This window comes from Kogia breviceps, chromosome 9 (assembly GCF_026419965.1).
Source record: "Kogia breviceps isolate mKogBre1 chromosome 9, mKogBre1 haplotype 1, whole genome shotgun sequence".
Classification (NCBI taxonomy): Eukaryota; Metazoa; Chordata; class Mammalia; order Artiodactyla; family Physeteridae; genus Kogia; species Kogia breviceps.
The window spans coordinates 54,295,009-54,310,090 of NC_081318.1; the positions used below are offsets into that span (position 1 = coordinate 54,295,009).

General features: G+C 37.4%; 1 long non-coding RNA gene across 1 annotated transcript in view; it reads right to left on the reverse strand.

The window, feature by feature from the left end:
* The window catches only part of LOC136791981 (uncharacterized), a 126,581-nt gene that overhangs the window by 90,500 nt on the left and 20,999 nt on the right, over positions 1-15,082 (reverse strand). Inside the window, exon 2 of the long non-coding RNA XR_010842215.1 lies at positions 14,891-15,079. This is a non-coding gene — a long non-coding RNA (uncharacterized lncRNA). The remainder of the gene's footprint in view (positions 1-14,890; positions 15,080-15,082) is intronic.

Below are 15,082 nucleotides of genomic sequence, written 5' to 3' on the forward strand. Positions count from 1 at the left end.
GAATAGCCGGTTAGTGCCTAAGTTTTAGGCATACCTAAATGCCATACCTACTAAAGTTTCCTAAATCTGTATCACATAGGCTATAAAATAAAATATGTCTTTATCTGTACAAGGCAACTCAAGTCTTTCTGAATTTTCTTTAAGGCGAATTGTTTTCATATAGCTAGTATCTTACCTTCTTCTCATATCTCTGTTAGTCAATCCCAAACTACATTTCCTTCTTCATAGTAATCTTTTGACAAAATCCATCCTTTTGTACTTTTCAAAGAATAAAACAGAAACTGTGACTAATTCATAAGAAAAGGACAGTGAAAACCAAAATTATTTTAGGTTTTCATTACGTTTGTGCAATAACTCTAGTAGAGGGGGAATGGTTTTCCCGACAACTTTCTGGATGGAAAATATGAGTGGTAAAGACACCAAGCTTGTGTAGTTAAACAATTTTAAGATAGAATTCTCTTTTTCCCTTGGCAACTAAATGCTTCATTTTCATCATTCAACATATAATTTTAAATTAGGGCAACCAGATTTGCAACATGAAAACTAAAATTTTATTACTCAGTTACATTTGTATACTGGACAAGTCATACCAAAAGAAAAAGAAAAATATTTTTAAAACAGTCTTGTACAGTGAAGGATCAGGAATCTTCCCCCTGAAGTGACTATAGAAAAAAAGAACACATTGTCTGTTGAGAGCTGAGCTAAATTTGTTCCATTAAGGCTAGTGAGATTTATTTCTCACTTCTAAGGGGATAAAGGAAGAAGAATGCACATTGTCTTTCAGAAAATTCAGAATACTGCCAAAATTCTGCCTCCCACTTTGGTATTCTGCCTTTATCCAGAAAGATAATATCTTCTATATTATAATAGCTTATGGTAAGAAGAACTGTCAATAAGAGGAGGGAGGCTGCAGGGAGGGACAGAGGAAAAAAACAACATCAAGAAGGGAAAATTTTGGGGCTTCCCTGGTGGCGCAGTGGTTGAGAATCCGCCTGCCGATGCAGGAGACACGGGTTCGTGCCCCGGTCCGGGAAGATCCCACGTGCCGCGGAGCGGCTGGGCCCGTGAGCCATGGCCGCTAGGCCTGTGCGTCCAGAGCCGCCTGTGCTCCGCAACGGGAGAGGCCACAGCAGTGAGAGGCCCACATACCGCAAAAAAAAAAAAAAAAAAAAAAAAAAAGAAGGGAAAATTTTGAGGTCAACTGACCCACGATTTGGGTCTTGGTTTGCGTTTGTGTAAACAAACAGGGTTTAAAAGTCAAATAGCCCCTTTAGCCTTGCAGGATACTTAAAAATGGCTGACTGGGAATTCCCTTGCTTTCATCAAATAATTGATGAGTGAAAATTGCATCAGCCTGGTCTTTCTGTTGTTCCTAGATGGCATAAGAAAACCTTAATATGTTAAGTGTCTTTCCAGGGATGAAAAACTCTGCTGTGTGGTTTTATAAAATCACTCAAATTATCAATGCTTTTGCTAATCCCTTCCCACTGTCAAAACAAATATTTTCTAAGGAAGGCTCTATTTTTCATTAAAATATTCAACTGGATACAAGCAAAGTAAATAATAAATCTCCAGAGTAGGCATCTACCAGATCATGCAAGCAGGAGAGATTTTTCCAGACTTGAAAGAACCAGTACTCAGTGAATCCAAGGAGAGGGGTAAAGTGAAGCTGAGAATGAGGCAAGAATCTGATGAACCTGTTTTCTTCTCATTGTCCCACTTCCTGGTTTGCTGTTTTTCACAAATCCCATTGAATATCAAGATCTGGCTTCTTATGAATAAGATGCTTAATAGAGAAGCACGCTAGCTTTTTCAAGCCCATAAATGCCTTTTTAAATGTTCACAGAATTTTACAACAATCTGATGAAAAAGGATTGAAAAACATAGTTTGTATAATTGTGTCATTAAAAATTTTTTTAACTATTACTAAAGGAGTTCAGTGCTGTTGAATACAAAATATCAATACTTAGGATTGCTATTTACGTTTATGAGCTAAAAGGAATCTTCAGAATTGTCTAGTCTAATTTCCTCGTTCTACATTTTTGTTTTATTTTCTCCAAGCAACGTATTTTGTTTACTTTGGGGTTATGTTAAAGAAAATGGAAAAGTTTTCAGAAACAAGGAATAGATGATAAAAAAGAAAAGAAAATTAAGGAAAAGGAGGATTTGAGTGTATTGAGTAATATAGGAAAGATATTTACAGGACATAAAATCATTTCTAATGGAAAGAAGACATATAGGTTGGTCAATTTGCTGGGGTATCTTTTGGTTTTCTCTGTTTTTCTGAGTATTTTCTGAGATGGCCAGTTTTATACAGCATAGAATCAAGTGAGAATGGAACCAAAGTAATTTGCAAAGTTGAGAGATGGCTGTGACAAGTCCCCTGATCCTGGTTTCAGTTGTCTACTGAACTCGGTATGCTCCAACAGAGATTATAATTCACCTGATGCAACAAGTGAGAAACAAGAGAAAAAACTGTTAAGAGCTCTATGGTAGGAGAGATTATGGCTATCGCCTCCACTTATTTTTAGTATCCTTTCTTTTGAGTGTGTGTCTAACAGCTAGTAGAAATCAAATCATCTGCTTGGATGTGACTTTAGATGCTATATTATTATAATAAGTCCAGTCTCTAACATTCTCAATAAGGAATCATACAGTGACAGAGAACTCACTATTTTGTGAGACAATCTATTTCTATAAATACCAGCCATTGTTCCTAATGCTGCTATCCAGAGTCTCAACCTGAAAATAATTTCTTTTTCTCCTCCTGTCCATCTCCCACAACAACAACAAATCCCCTTTCCAAACATTGCTACATCTGTTAATGATATAACTGTCAAACTAAAAAACTCTGTGTTCCCTTCCATCTAAAAATTGTCTTGATTTACCAAGACTTGATTCCACTTTGGAATCTATAGCTTCTGTCCCTACCCAGTTTCACTGATAACATACCATCACTTCTGCTGTATACTCATTCATCATATAGACCAGGGGTCCCCAACCCCCGGGCCATGGACTGGTACTGGTCCAAGGCCTGTTAGGCACCAGGCTACACAGCAGGAGGTGAGTAGCAGGCCAGCGAGCGAAGCTTCGTCTCCCATGGCTCGCATTACCTCCTGAACTCCACCTCCTGTCAGATCATCAGCAGCATTAGATTCTCACAGGAGCATGAACCCTACTGTGAACTGCGCATGCGCGGGATCTAGGTTGCCCCCTCCCTGTGAGAATCTAATGCCGGTTGGTCTGAGGTGGGGCTGAGGCAGTGATGCTAGCGCTGGGGAGCGTCTGCAAATACAGATTATCATTAGCAGAGAGGTTTGACTGCAGAGAGACCATAATAAATCAATTGCTTGCAGACTCATATCAAAACCCTATCAGTGAGTGGCAAGTGAAAACAACCTTAGGGCTCCCACTGATTCTGCATTATGGTGAGTTGTATAATTATTTCATTATATATTACAACGTAATAATAATAGAAATAAAGTACACAATAAACGTAATGTGCTTGAATCATCCCGGAACAATCCACCTCGGTCCGTGGAAAAACTGTCTTCCATGAAACCGGTCCCTGGCGCCAAACAGGTTGGGGACTGCTGACATAGACCAGCTCTAATACAATATGGAAGGAGATTATACAGGACATGACCATCAGGAGAGAACACTGAGGACCATCTTGGAGGCTGGCAACCACACAGTGTGACAGGAAAGATGACCATTGACAATGTTAGGATCCTTGAAGAAGAGGGTATCTTTCCTGATAGGTCTAGCAAAAAAAGCTCTAGACATAATGCTAATTGGCTCAGTTTAGAGTGTGTGCCCATTCATGAATCAATAATTATGACCAGAGGAATGGACGCCTTTAATTGAGCACATCAGGGTCATCTGCCGACCTATAGCTCTTGAGGGACAATGGTGTCATCTCCACCTAAACCACTGAATCAGAAAAGAGGGGATGCTGAACAGAAAAATTACGTATGTCCTCTGTTCTACTTCACACTTGAACTGCTTTATTAGTCTTCTAAACCTCTTCATGTTACCCTGCCTCTTTGCCTTCTTTTTCAAATGGCACATGGCTAACAAATTAATCTTCCTAAAACTCAGCTTGGATTAAGCTGTTTCTTTTATCAAAATCTTCCCTAAACAGCCCCTCACTGCTTATAAGGTAAGTCCTTAGTCCTTAATCTGGCATTCACACTCTTCCACAATCTGACTCCAAACTCCTTTCCTAGTCTAATCAATAATTTTTCACCTCTCTGAAAAACCAATTTACTCACTCTCCTCCTAAAATGGCTTTGACTCTATGGCCTTGTTCACCTTGTTCTCATTCCTTATCTCCAAGAATGTCTTTTTCTCTCTTCTTCTCTTATTCAAAGTCCACCCATTCTTCAAGTACAACTTTTGAGTTTACTTTCATACAGCTTTCTATACTCATCCCAGCCCGAAGGAACTTCCTCTCCCTTTCTCTCTGGTGATAATATTTTTGTTGTATCATTCTTCGGCAAGTATGATGTACTGCTTTATTCTATCATGAATTCATTTAATAAACAACACATTACCTACCTATAACTACTTATTTAGATTGCAAACTTTAAGAAACAAAGATTATGGCTTAGATTTCTTTTCATCCCATGTTAAGGCTTGGCTTGCAATTAATAAACACTTGTTTATTTGATTTTGATTGTACACCTCTGGGTATTTATAGATATGAATATCTTTAACCCAGTTTAGGAATTCAACTTTCTGATCAATGTACACATTAAGGAAAAATGCTGTTTTCATTGACTCTTTAATCACTATACAATGACACTCACATATTTTAAAAATTCCTTCTGCACCCTAGGTTCAACAAATTCCACACTTGAGGAAGGGCTGTTCAGAAATTAGAAAGTACTCCAGTTCTAAAAAGATGTGTACTTTCAACCACATATCTGCAGAAAATGAATTGTGACTTTCCAAACTGAATTGAATTACTGAAGCAATAATCTAGATGATTTTAGCCAACAGTTAAACACTACTACTACAAGCTATCTATCTGCAATGATTAGATTCACCACAGTTTTAAAGATTTACACTTTTAAAGGCGGCTGTTTGGAGCAAAGCACAGTCAATGCAAATGGCTTCTAGGAAACTATGAAGGAATTTGGCTATTTATGTCTTTGGCCAGAATTACTTGAGTTTTGGCTCGCAGTCTGTATTTTGCTTTCCTGGTAGAAACGTGTACTCACAGTATTCTGCCTGCAAGGATTCCTCGCCAAAAGGGAACCCACACCACTTCATCATGAAAGGACAATAACTCTCCCAGGTAGACTATTGGTGTGTACTCTAAATGAAAAGAACCCACCCATTTTTATATCCTTACCAAGTATCTACTAAGACACTGTTCTAGGTATTATGGATAAACACTCTACTGTTATAGATATATAAAATCATCAAAAGGTTACTCTAGAAGGAGTGCCAACCCAAAACAGCATGCAGGATCTACGTCGGTAGCAAGGATAATGTGTCATACATAATTAGAGAAGAGAGAGTTTTGTGTGGGCTGGGAGAACTCAAGAAAGGTCTCATAAAGAAAAGGGATCTAACCAGTGGATCACTTAGTACAGGCAGGCAATTTAGTAGAAGCTCACCAGGAAATAGGACTGAAAATGACATATTCTAGACCAATAGGATGTGAAAAGAGAGCTTAGACAGGGATATGCTTGGTAGAAGAAGGTAGGTAATTTGGGAATACACTAGAGAAGAGTTTTGGTAGTCTGTGTTTTGTCCTACAGACAATGGAGATTTTTGAAAGTTTCAGAACACCAACAAAACAGTTTTAATATAAAATGAGAAATAAAAAATCACTAAAATAATTTTTGAAGAAAAAGAGATAGACAATTAAAAACATAATCTTTTTAAATAGAAATAACAGATAGTTTAGAAAGGAATTAATAAAGCTTAAAGTCAACATTATGAGTAGGAAGTATAGAATTTAAACATTACAGTGGTTAAATCATATATAACTGAAATAATTCAGCATTTTCATTCATATTTATTACTCTTTCCTGATTATAAAACAATCCATATTCATAGGAGTCCTTAGAAATTTTAACTATGTAAAAGATAACTAGAAACTTGGCAAAAGGAAAATTATAAGTAAAAATTTTAAAACTGTTGTGATATAAAAGGGGTATCAAAAATGTTGCTCTGGGACTTCCCTGATGGCACAGCAGTTAAGACTCTGCACTCTTAATGCAAGGGGCCCGGGTTTGATCCCTGGTCAGGGAACTAGATCCCACATGCGTGCCGCAACTAAGAGTTCGCATGCCACAACTAAGGAGCCCACATGCCACAACTAAGGAGCCTGTGAGCCACAACCAAGCAGCCCACCTGCTGCAACTAAGACCTGACACAACCAAATAAATAAATAAAATTTAAAAAAATTTTGCTCTAAAATTCAAGTACTTCATTTTTGTGAGAACTTTACTCAAAGCCTATTCACAGATACTTTTGACATGGTTATCTCACACTTTTAACTAGTTTATCAGTTTGTAGCACTTCAGTTGTAACAACTTAGAGACGTTTTGCTGCTAGGTGCTGACATATTAACAACTTCAGAAAATTAAAGCTCATGTTGAGAGTAAAGACCAAAACAAACAACCTAGTCAAAAAGTGGGCAGAAGACCTAAATAGACATTTCTCCAAAGAAGACATATAGATGGCAAAAAAAACACATGAAAACATGCTAAACAACACTAATTATTAGAGAAATGCAAATCAAAACGACAATGAGGTTCACCTCACATTGGTTAGAATGGGCACCATCAGAAAATCTACAAGCAATAAATGCTGGAGAGGGTGTGGAGAAAAGGTAACCCTCTTGTACTGTTGGTGGGAATGTAAATTGATACAGCCACTATGGAGAACAGTATGGAGATTCCTTAAAAAACTAAAAATAGAATTGCCATATGACCCATCAATCCTACTACTGGGCACATACCCTGAGAAAACCATAATTCAAAAAGATATATGCACCCCAATGTTCATTGCAGCACTATTTACAATAGCCAGGTCATGGAAACCTAAATGCCCATCGACAGATGAATGGATAAAGAAGATGTGGTCCATATATACCATGGAATATTACTCAGCCATAAAAAGGAAAGAAATTGGGTCATTTGTAGAGACGTGGATGGACCTAGAGACTGTCATACAGAGTAAAGTAAGTCAGAAAGAGAAAAACAAATATCCTATATTAATGCATATATGTGCAATCTAGAAAAATGGTGCAGATGAACTGGTTTGCAAGGCAGAAATAGTGACACAGATGTAGAGAACAAACGTATGGACCCCAAGAGGGGAAAGGGGTGGTGGGATGAATTGGGAGATTGGGATTGACATATATACACTAATATGTATAAAATAGGTAACTAGTGAGAACCTGCTGTATAGAACAGGGAACTCCACTTCACTGTACAGTAGAAACTAACAAAACATTGTAAAACAACTATACCCCAATAAAACAATAAAATTTTTAAACACATAAAATATTTACACTCACCAGTTAGAATAATCTCGTTAAGTATAGAAACAAACAGCTACTTGCATTTAAAATTATTGTAATTATTACAAATTACTTTACAGTCCTAATGACCCTGAGTCATGAACAAAACATTAAATTACATAGCATTTAATCTGTTTAAGGTCTTGAGAGATAACTATCAAAAATAATTTTCTTTACATAGAGATCAGACTTGTGGTTGACAAGGCAGAGGGGTGGGGGGGAGAGGAATTGACTGGGAATTTGGGGTTGGTAGATGCAAACTATTACATTTAGAATAGACAAACAACAAGGTCCTACTGTATAGCACAAGGAACTACATCCAATATCCTGGAATAAACCATAATGGAAAAGAATATTAAAAAAAGAATGTACATATGTGTATAACTGAGTCACTGCTGTACAGCAGACATTAGCACAACATTGAAAATTAACTATACTTCAATTAAAATTTTTTTTAAAAGAATAATTTTCTTTAAAACTTTTGGACCTAAAAGGGAAATTTAAAATTATTTAAATCCACAATTGTTCAAAATAAATGATAAACTGTGATAAAAATAATTAGCTTGGGGGCTTCCCTGGTGGCACAATGGTTAAGAATCTGCCTGCCAATGCACAGGACACAGGTTTGAGCCCTGGTCGGGGAAGATCCCACATGCCGTGGAGCAACTAAGCCCGTGCGCCACAACTACTGAGCCTGCGCTCTAGAGCCCATGAGCCACAACTACTGAAGCCTGCAGGCCTAGAGCCCCTGCTCTGCAACAAGAGAAGACACCGCAGTGAGAAGCCCACACACCGCAATGAAGAGTAGCCCCCACTCGCCTCAACTAGAGAAAGCCTGCGCCCAGCAACGAAGACCCAACGCAGCCAAAAATAAAGAAATGTGTTTAAAAAATAATAATAATAATTAGCTTGGGAAAGTTGTCTATTATAATAACAGTTTTAAAACTAGAAAAATATGAAAAATTAAATAAGATAACAAAATAAATTAAAGTTGCAATTATATTCAAAGTCAATATGATCCTAATTATGACTTGTAAAAATATCTGGAATACAAAGACATAGGCACAGCAGTCTCTATTTTAACAAGCTTTTAACACTATTTCTCAGTCAGAATGTCACCACACTTAAAAGGAGTGCTTATTATTGAATCAAAATATCTTTTGAGCAAAAAGTTAAACATAAGTTGGAATGTTACAGGTACAAAATAATTGAGGGATATTATAAAATAATTATACCTCTTAATAAGTTTCATTCCAGCTAGAAATCCAGGTTAGCAGAAGTCAAACAGGAAAAACAAGGATTTTAAAAGTTGAGTGCAAGATGAGAAATGCTAACTGAAGCATTTATGGCACTTGTTTTATGTTTTGTGGCTCTGGACATTTACTAATTTTCCCTGCCTAGACTCTTCCTCTTTCAGTGGTTCTTCATTCTGGTATTCAGCCTTTCCCAATGTAGTCTATGTGCTCTGAAAGAAGATGATCTCTTTCCCAGCTGTAGGTATAGACTCTGGATCAAACCATACCTGAAGCTCTTGCTTTCCATTTCAAAGCCAATGTGTTTCTAATATTGCTTTGTCATTTTGAATTGATTTGTATTACCTTGTAAATATATGTTTTAAATTATATATTTATATAAAATTTGTATAAAATATGTCTGCGTCGTTAAAATCGTATTAATGAAATGAACACTCATGCAGCAGACATCAGCTTAAGAATAAAATCCTAGTGTCTCAGAGGTCTCCTAAGTGCCCTTCTTCGTTATAGTTGACTCCCCACTCCCATCCTCAGAGGTAGACACCATGCTCTATTAAGCCAGGCATTAAAGAAATTTGTGAAAACATGTAAACAATGCCACTTTTCTCACTTTTGTTTTGGAAAATAGAGTTATTTTTCATAAAAATGTTATTTACGTTAACATGTACTTATCTATTATTGTTATATGAAATGAAATAAGTATAAATAAATGTTGACAGATATAACCCACAGAAACAAAAACCCTTTGGGGTTCTTCAAATAATTTTTAAGAGTGTAAATAGGTTCAGAGACAAAAGTATTGGAGGCATATAACAGGAATGGTATTGCTAGGCTGAATACTGTGCACGTTTTTTTTAAATAAACTTTTTAAAAAATTAATTTATTTTATATTTATTTTTGGCTGTGTTGGGTCTTCGTTTCTGTGCGAGGGCTTTCTCCAGTTGTGGTGAGAGGGGGCCACTTTTCATCGCAGTGCGCAGGCCTCTCACTGTTGCGGCCTCTTCCGTTGCGGAGCACAGGCTCCAGACGCGCAGGCTCAGTAGTTGTGGCTCACAGGCCTAGCCGCTCCACGGCATGTGGGAATTTCCCGGACCGGGGCACGAACCCGTGTCCCCGGCATTGGCAGGCAGATTCTTAACCACTGCGCCACCAGGGAAGCCCTGTGCACATGTTTTTATCATTTTTATTTTGGATGGATGCTGCTCTTATTAATTCATACAGTTTTTATTTTTGGATACTAATCATTTGCTTACACACTGCAAATACCATTTTGCAATGCAACTAATATTTTTCAGTCCCTCCATGGTTTCTTTTGATTATGAGAAGTTTTAATATTAGTGTAAAATGAATAAATAGTTTACTCTTTTGGTTCACATTCTTTTTTTTTTTTTTTTTTTTTTTTTTTTTTTTTTTTTCTTTTTTTTGGTGGTATGTGGGCCTGTCACTGTTGTGTCCTCTCCCGTTGCGGAGCACAGGCTCCGGACGCGCAGGCCCAGCGGCCATGGCTCACGGGCCCAGCCGCTCCGCGGCATGCGGGATCTTCCCGGACCGGGGCACGAACCCGTGTCCCCTGCATCGGCAGGCGGACTCTCAACCACTGCGCCACCAGGGAAGCCCTGGTTCACATTCTTATATGTGTCTTATTTAATAAATCTATCCTCATTCAAAGGTTACAAAGATATTTTCCTATGTTTTCTTCTTTAAAGATATTTTCCTATATTTTCAAGTTCTCCTTTCAGAGTAAGTCTTTCATTTTTCCTAGACTTGATTTTTGTGGAGGAAAGTACAGTTTCTTTTTTTCAAAAACTGATGTTTTATAAATTAACGTAAACAACAGCCCACTGACATACAAGCGCTGGTACAAATCAAATTTTTCCTCTATGCCTGGGTCAGTTTCAGTGTTCTCTATTCCATTCCCTTGGTCTGTTTGCCTAATCCTGTGTTAAACAATTTTCACAGCTTTATGTTAGCCTTGATATCTGAAAGAGTAAATCATCTTATATTGTTCTTCTTCTCTGGGAATTTCATGACTATTCTTGACCTCTTGCTCTTCCATGATAATTTGGAATTAATGTGTCTAGTTCTATGAAAAATCCTGATGGGACAACCATTAGAATCACATTGAAAAAATAGATATATTGGGGGAGAATTGCAACTTTAATATACTGAGTTCTTCTAGCCAAGATTATGGAAGATCTTTATGTTCATTTGGATATTCTTTAATTCCTTTTCCAATACAGTTAATGCTATTCTCCATAAGGAGCTTGCTTATCTTTCATTAACTCTATTAGTAGGTACTTGGTGCTTGGGGTTACTATAAGAAATGGTATTTTTCCTAATTGCATTATTTAACTATTCATTGATGCTGCACAGAAATACAATTGACTTTTGTATGTTGATGTTTTTATCTAGCAATCTTGCTAAACTCTGATTAAATCTTGTACTTTATCTGTGGACTCACGGGTTTTCTATGTAAAATTACAGTTGATCTTTGAACAACAGGGATTTGAAGTGTGCAGGTCCCCTTACACATGGACTTTTTTTTCAATAAATACATACTATAATATGGCATGATCCACAGTTAGTTAAACCTACAGATGAGGAACCATGGATACAAAGAGCTTACGTCCCACTGCGTTGAAGTGGAACCTCCACCTTTAACCCCCTTGACCACCTTCTGTTGTTTAAGAGTCAACTCTATTTCATCTATGAATAATGACAATTACGTTTCCTCCTTTTTAATCACTATACTTTTTATTTCTTCTTCTTTCCTTACTGCACAAGCTAGGACTACAGGTACAATGTTGAACAGTGATGGTGACAGAGGACATCTTTGTCCTGTTCATTATTTAAGGACATGCTTTCAACACTACATTAGGAAGTGCTGGGGGCAGGCCCAATGGTAGGTTAAAAACGTTTCCTTTTAACCCTCCTACACTGTTGGTGGGAATGTAAATTGGTGCAACCACTAAGGAAAACAGTATGGAGGTTCCTTAAAAAACTAAAAATAGAGCTACCATACGATCCAGCAATCCCATTCCTGAGTAAATATCCAGAAGAGATGAAAATGATAATTTGAAAGGATACATCACCCCAATGTTTACAGCAGCACTATTTGAAGTGTCCATCAACAGATTAATGGATAAACAAGATGTGATATATATATATTTTCCATTGCATATATATATATATAATATACATATAATATTGCATAAAAAAGAATAAAATATTGCCATTTGCAGAAACATGGATGGACCTACAGAATATCACACTAAGTGAAGTAAGTCAGAGAAAGACAAATATTATATGATCTCACTTATCTGTGGAATCTAAAAAATAATACAGGGACTTCCCTGGTGGTCCAGTGGCTAAGACTCTGCACTCCCAATGCAGAGGGCCCAGGTTTGATCCTTGCTCAGGGAAGTAGATCCCACATGCTTAAACTAAGAGTTATCATGCCGCAACTAAAGATCCTATGTGCCGCAACTAAGACCCGGTGCAGCCAAATAAATAAATAAATTTTTTTTTTTAAAAAAAGAAATGGAGTTGACATTTATAAAAAATTAAAAAATAATAATAATACAAATGAATCTATTCACAAAACAGAAACAGATTCACAGACATAGAAAAGAAACTTACAGTTACCAAAGGGGAAATGGAGGGGGGGATAAATTAGGAGTATGAAATTAATAGGTACACACTACTATATGCAAAATACGTGAGCAACAAGGATTTACTGTATCAAGGAACAATATTAAATATCTTATAATAACCCATAATGGAAAATAATCTGAAAAAAATTCTATATATAACTGAATCACTTTGCTGTACACCTGAAACTAACACAATATTGTAAATCAACTACATTTCAGTGTTTCTTGTGTGGTTTTTTTTTTTTTTTTTTACTTTTTTTGTTTTTATTTATTTATTTTTTTTTTGCGGTACACGGGCCTCTCACTGCTGTGGCCTCTCCCGTTGCGGAGCACAGGCTCCAGACGCACAGGCTCAGTGGCCATGGCTCACGGGCCCAGCCGCTCCACGGCATGCAGGATCTTCCTGGACCGGGGCACGAACCTGTGTCCCCTGCATCGACAGGAGGATTCCCAACCACTGCGCCACCAGGGAAGCCCTTGTTTTTAAATTTATTTGTTTAATTTACTTATTTTTGGCTGCGCTGGATCTTCGCTGCTGCACGTGGGCTTTCCCTAGTTGTGATGAGAGGGGATTCCTCTTCATTGCGCTGTGCAGGCTTCCCACTGCGGTGGTGTCTCTTGTTGCAGAGCACAGGCTCTAGGCACGCAGGCTTCAATAGTTGTCGCTCGCGGGCTCTAGAGCACAGACTCAGTAGTTGTGGTGCTCGGGCTTAGTTGTTCCACAGCATGTGGGATCTTCCCGGACCTGGGCTCGAACCCTTGTTCCCTGCATTGGCAGGCGGATTCTTAACCACTGCGCCACCAGGGAAGCCCCAGGGAAGCCCCTATACTTCAGTTTTAAAAGTTCCCTTTTATTCTGTTTGCTAATTTTTTTTTATGAATAGAGTTATGCAGAATGCTTTTTCTGCATCTATTGAGATGATCATTTGATTTTCTCCTTTGAACTGTTAGTATAGTGAATTACATTACAGTAATATATTTTCTAATGTTAAATCATCTAACATCCTTGTAATAAACTTAATCATAATGTATTATCTTTTAAAAAATTTGCTATCAAGCAGTTTGTTCATTTAAAAAAAACTTTTACATTGAATTAAAAAATAAAATTGTACTGTTTTTTATTAACTTTAGTTTCAAGGTTGTGCTAACCTCATAAAACAAGTTGGAGAACATTCTTTCCCATCTGTTTTCTGGAAAGTTTATGTTATATTGGATCGGTCTGTTCTTGAATGTTTGGATAACTGACCAGGAAAGCCTCCTGTGCCTGATTTTATTTGTTTGTTGCTTATGTTTTACTTTATAAAAAGACTTTAATTAAAGATTCAATTGCTCAAAAATTGTGCTAAAATCTCTTACTGTGGTGGTAAATTTTTAAAAAAATCTCTTTGTGGTTCTGTCATATTATGTTTTGAGGCTACATTATTAGAGACATAAAATTTAGAATTACTTTATCTTCTTGGTGAACTGAATATTTTATCATTATGTAATAACTCTCTTTAAAGTCATTTTACCTGGTAATATAGTTAGATCATGTTTCTTTTACTTGATATTTCACAGGTACCCCTTTTGAATCCTTAATTTTAGTTTTTCTGTGTTCTTGCAATTTACATCTGACTTATGTAAGTAGCATAAATGTTTGTTTCAATCCAGTCTGAAAATTTTGCCTTTTGATTGGAAGTTTATTCCATTCATAGTTGTGGTGATTACTGATACATTTAGATCTATTTCTACCTTCTTCTTATGTGCTATCTGTCCCATTTTTCATGCCTTTCCCAAAGTTTCATTTTCCCTCATCCTCACCCTCAGCAGACAATTGCTTCCTATAGCACTGAGAAAAAAGAAGCAGTCAGAGGAGAACTTCCCCAAGCTCATCTACAACATCTAGCCACTTCACTGCATCTGGACTCATCTATAGCACATTTTCTTCTGTTGAGGATAAACTGTTCATCCTCCTAGCAAAGGCCAAGTCCACCTTTTGTGCACTAAATCCATCCCCTCTCGCCTTCTCAATGACCTGGCTCCAGCAACTCTCCACTCTATATTCTGCATCATCCATCTTCCACTCTCTATGGGATTGTCCCCATAAGCCTATGTACACAATTTTTTTTTCCATCATAAAATGTTCCTGGCTCTGGACCCTGTTTTCTCCTCCAGTCACCACTCCAATTCTCTTCTTTATTTTACAGCAAAAGTCTTAAGAAGAGTTGTCTATACTTGGACTGGTTCGTTCTTTGACTTGTCTCCAGTTTCTGTTCTCCCTTTCTCTGAACCAACTCCCATAAGGTAAGTTATCAGTGACCTTCACATTTTAAATCTTGTTCTCATTTCTCATCCTACTTGATCACACAAAAGCACTTGACACAGCTGATTCCACCCCTTTCCTTGAAATATTCTTTTCACTTGGCTTCCAGGGCACTCAACGGTCCCACGTTTTCTCTTACCTCATTAGTGGCATCTTAATTTCCTTTGTCCTTTACTCCTCATCTCTCTCACCACCACACGTTGGAATGTTCCAAAGCTCAATCCTTGGAATTCTTTTCTTTTCTAACTACTCATACTCCATTGGTGAATTCGTGGTTTAAATATTTCATGACGGCGGGGATCTGCTTTGCCTGTTGTGTCCCCAGCCCCTT